Source organism: Paramormyrops kingsleyae, unplaced genomic scaffold (genome assembly GCF_048594095.1).
Source record: "Paramormyrops kingsleyae isolate MSU_618 unplaced genomic scaffold, PKINGS_0.4 ups304, whole genome shotgun sequence".
NCBI lineage: Eukaryota > Metazoa > Chordata > Actinopteri > Osteoglossiformes > Mormyridae > Paramormyrops > Paramormyrops kingsleyae.
This window is the reverse complement of record NW_027326241.1, coordinates 29,604-34,455: the sequence shown is the minus strand read 5'-3', so window position 1 is coordinate 34,455 and position 4,852 is coordinate 29,604. Positions and strand designations below refer to the sequence as shown.

At 37.3% G+C, this 4,852-nt stretch overlaps 1 long non-coding RNA gene across 1 annotated transcript; it reads right to left on the bottom strand.

Annotated features, from left to right (window-relative positions):
* Positions 1-2,622: 2,622 nt before the first annotated feature.
* LOC140587521 (uncharacterized) lies at positions 2,623-4,603 on the bottom strand. The gene is made up of 4 exons (XR_011989193.1): positions 3,759-4,603; positions 3,383-3,538; positions 2,862-2,948; positions 2,623-2,749 (listed from the first exon to the last, which is right to left on the bottom strand). It is a non-coding gene; the product is annotated as an uncharacterized lncRNA (long non-coding RNA).
* Positions 4,604-4,852: the final 249 nt, after the last annotated feature.

The window sequence follows — 4,852 nt, the reverse complement described above, 5'->3', positions numbered from 1 at the left end:
TTTCGGTTATCTCGATCATCGGTTATCTCGACGCTTTTTGGCAACCCCCTAGGCCGGCGACATAACCGGGTTCGACTGTATATGAATAATCAGCCTGTTCTAGTTTAAATGGAAATATATTATTGTTAATAAGCTGAGTCTGAGAGTTTTATTTATTTGATAGTTTATTTCACATTTCTTGTTTGTAAAGGCTAAATACAAAAAAAAAGTGAACCTTTTTTTTTTGTACTGTTTTTATTTAAAAAAAAAAATTATATAATTTTAATAGGAGGAGCCTGGAGGTATTATAGACTTTGCAAATTCAGTTTGCAGACAACCATTGTGCGTGTCCTCGGCAGTTTTTTCCTGAGGCTTTTTAATATTGTCCATATCGATATCGGAATTATATCGTATCGACCAAAATTAAGAAATATATCGTGATATAAATTTTTGCCATATCGTCCAGGCCTATGTACAGTACTTGTCGGCTTTGTTTGGGCAACATTATGTACGGTACTTGTCGGCTTTGTTTGGGCAAAGTTATGCGGGGCACTTGTCGGCTTTGTTTGGGCAAAGTTATGCGGGGCACTTGTCGGGCTTTGTTTGGGCACAGTTATGCGGGGCACCTGTTGGGCTTTGTTTGGGCACAGTTATGCGGGGCACTTGTCGGGCTTTGTTTGGGCACAGTTATGCAGGGTTATGGTTAGAAACAAAATGTTTCTTATGACCCATAAGTGGTAATGCATTTAGAAAGAAAGACGCTATCCCAAAACACTGCTAGTTACACTGCGGCCATTTTGGATAGGTTTTGGATAGGTTTGGCACAAGTCGTGCAAATAAAATATAGATTTTCCTACAAATGTGTGGTGATTTTGTGTGACAAAATGTTACTTATGACCCATAAGTGGTAATGCATTTAGAAAGAAAGACGCTACCCCAAGAAACACTGCTAGTTACACTGTGGCCAGTTTGGATAGGTTTTGGATAGGTTTTGGATAAGTTTGGCACAAGTCGTGTGAATAAAATATAGATTTTCCTACAAATGTGTGACAAATTGTTACTTATGACCTATAAGTGGTAATGCATTTAGAAAGAAAGTTGCTACCCCAAAAAACACTGCTAGTTACACTATTGCCATTTTGGATAAGTTTCAGATTAGTTTAGGTTAGGTTTTGGATAGGAAAAGCTCCCAGTTGCACCATTTGCTCTTTCCTCCATAAAACCTGTTTGGCTGCATCAAATGATATGAAATTGGGCACACATGTAGAAAACAAGTTTGGGAACCAGATTTTTAAAATTGGACCTATTCCATCATGTAGTTTTTGAAATATTTACAAAAATCCAAGACACAAAGACAGATTTTGTATTTTTCCAGCTGTTTTTGTTATATTCGCATGTCCATAAATTATACACAGGTTATTCATTTCGTTATTGAACTTCCTACAATCAATTGTAAAGGGGTCAACTTTGATTTTAGGTATCAGGCATGTGCCTGTGACTTTTATATCTGAAGTTATAAGGTAATTATTCCAAAGAGGGAAGAAATGCCCCCCCATGCAAGGGGCCCCTGGTGCACTCCATAGAGTTAATGACGGATCTGGGGAAGACTGACTCAGACACGGACTAAATACAGAAGACAAGCCGAAATAACAAGGAACAGCTGGGCACGATCGGTGAAGCACACGTGGATAATGAGGGGGCGTGGCACACATCGGGATCGAACGGAGCGGATCGTGACACCTTTAAATGAAAGGATTGACAAAAATGCTTAAAAAAAATCAGCTAACACTTGTTATTCAAAGGAAGATGAACATTGGAAAGCAAAGCAACATTTTTACAATGTTTAATTTTTTTCAAACAAGAGCATGTTCACAAAATCTGAGTAATGCCTTCACTTTTCAAAATAAAACTTCTTTACTTATTACAAGTGTCACGTCCCGCTCCGTACGATCCCGATGTGTGCCACGCCCCCCTCATTACCTCGTGTTCTTCCCTGATGGATCTCACTTGTTGCTCGTTTCCCTCAGCTTGTCTAGTGTATTTAGTCCTTGTCAGAGTCAGTCATCCCCAGATCAGTCATTGTTATGTTACGTGTCGTTGCTTCCTGTTTGCCCTCGTCCTTATTAAAAGTCCTGTTTCCCCGAACCTCCGGCTCTGTGCGCCTGCTTACCCGCTCGCTCACCCGTGGAGCGTGACAAGAAGTTACAAAAATAATATTACCAGTAAAAAGTAAAATAAAATACTGTCTTTAAATTAAATGATTTACAAAAATATACTTTAGTAAACTTGAAAAAAAAAAAAGCAGTAAACATTGCAGTAAAGCAAAAGTAAAGATTATTAAAGACATCACCTGGTTAGCACTGAAAAAAAAAAAAAGTACTGCAACAGCCAGTGCAACATTATGGACAAAACAAAGGTCCTGCCTCTTAGCCCTTGTTTCAAGTTACAGTGCCTATGAAAGGAGTCTATTTTTTAAGACCTGGACTTTGTTTGACAGCTTGGTGGCATCCAGTTGCATAAAAATCTTTTGAAACAATTCAAAAGTATATCTCAGATGCTGGGGGTAAGCCAAGTTTAATGCATAAATTAGACCAACCATCATGGAACATGCATTAGCTACATTATTCAAGTTTTCAAGTACTTGGATGCCTTCGATGATGACACCAACATCTTCGTATGGGTCTGCAACATCTGCCCCTTCATGTTTTATGGCATAGATTCCGAGAGTGGTGTTGCTCATCAAAATTTGGGTTTCATCATGTTCAGCGTCCTAAAAATAGACAAGTACAAATAATAAGTACAAAATAAAACAATTACCAACAGATCAAGGGTAAAAATAGGAACTTTTAGAAAAAGTTTCTTAAATTTTTTAAATAGCTTACCATGTACTCCTTCACTAGGTTTGAAGGATCTTCATTTAGGTAGACCACTAAGGCTTTCAGGATGCATTCACGCTTTTTTTCAATGCTCTAATCAAAATGAAATGAGAATTAGTACTTTTTGCTGTACATCTTAAATTTAAGTAGCATTACGCAAATTATACCACTGCTGTATTTTACGAAAGTCAAGTGTGTCCAACAACCAATGGTCCCAAATCAGAAGCACTGCATAGGATACACAATTATCTTGAACTTCTGAGCTGTTCTAATTGTAGTTGCAAAAACAACTCTGTTAAAGTATAAGAGAGGCAGAAAGTCATTGATGCTTCAAAATAAAAAAATCATGATATTTGGAGCCGAAGAAAGACAATTCACCTTTAACTTTTAATCCATAATTTTAGTATATAAAAAAAAAGATTAAATGAAGGATGAGTTAAAAAATAACAAAATAATCATATTTGGATGAAATATTAGTTTGGCCTATTATGAATTATGAGAATTGGTGATGAATTTAGAGAACATACCTGATCCAAAACTGACAGGATGTCTGTGATCTTCTGTGCGGCTGCTCCTCCTTTCTTTTTGAAATTTTTGAGGAGCTGGGGGGAGAAATGATCAAGCTGACCCATGAATTTGGACACCAAAGGAATTGTTGTAATCCTGCTGAATTCCGCAGATACCTGGTACAATTTCCAAACAAAACAAAACAAAGAGAGAGAGAGAGAAATCAGGGTGCTTCGTAAATTTTTGACAGGACATCATACACTTCCTTTACCAGCACTCACAGATAACACACATTTACGATAAATGAACAAACCTGAATTACATCTAAAGTACTTCAAATCATAGTTTAGAATTATAACAACATCCAAGCAAGCTGACATGACATTAAAGACATACCTCTCTCTCAGTAAAGAGTGCTGGCCATCTGTTCTTGAATTCAGCAATGAAAGGTGAATCTTCTACCACCTCGTGCCTCCGTAGAGCAAACGTTCTGTCCATCAGCCCCTTGATAACCTGCTCGTTGTTTCTTTTAGTCACCTCCGATAGTAGTGTAATCCTTTGATTTTCAAGTGTTTCTTTTGTTTCACCCACTGGGTAATCTGGACAGTAATTTACCTCAGCTTTTCTCGGTTTCTTCACTTGGTTAGGACTTCCAGTGGATCCTTTTCGCTTATGGGAATTGATGTTCAGCTCTGAACATCCTATGTTTCTCAATTTTGTTCTGTAGTTTGCCATCTTATATTTTAAACTAATTTTCCAGCCATAGTAGCCACTTACAGAGCCATTTTCTTTTAGGCATGGATGCTTCTGTATCAAACTGAAAACTAACAATGCTTTCAGCTCTTATGTGATTTGAATGTACCATACACGTTTGTTTTAAATGAGCAGTCCTTAAACATACAACTAACTGTCTCATGACTGCGCAAGTGATTATTTATATGGAGAAAATAATCACTTACTGAAGGAATGTCAGTAACAGCACAAACATGACAATTTATCACTGTAGTTTGACTAGAATTTTGATTTTGAGGTAGCTGCTCACTGCCATGTGATCTGGATAAGTGGGACCGCAGTGCATTCCAGGTTTTAAAAGTGCATGGACAGTTAAAATATGCACATGGATATTTGTGTTTGCGGGCATAATGTCCATGTACCAACCTGAAGTGCTTTAAAAGCTTTGATCTGGAGGCCTGAGACGATCCACAATCTCTGCACAGCCACATACAGGGACTCTACAGGCTTTCAAGTTTCAAAACTCCGTAAGGGAGAAAAATAATGAGAGTCAGAACAAAATATGAAAAACTGCAAACTACTAAACTTACGGTAAGTAAAAATGTGTTAGCTGACCAAACAAACAAGCTTACATTAAATAGCTAGATGTCATCTTAATTAAATGTCAAATATGCTTATTTGGGGGGTTTATCAGGCTTGAATAATAAAACGAGATATTAAATAACAATGTGCCAACACCAACTTTTAAGATTATTAAT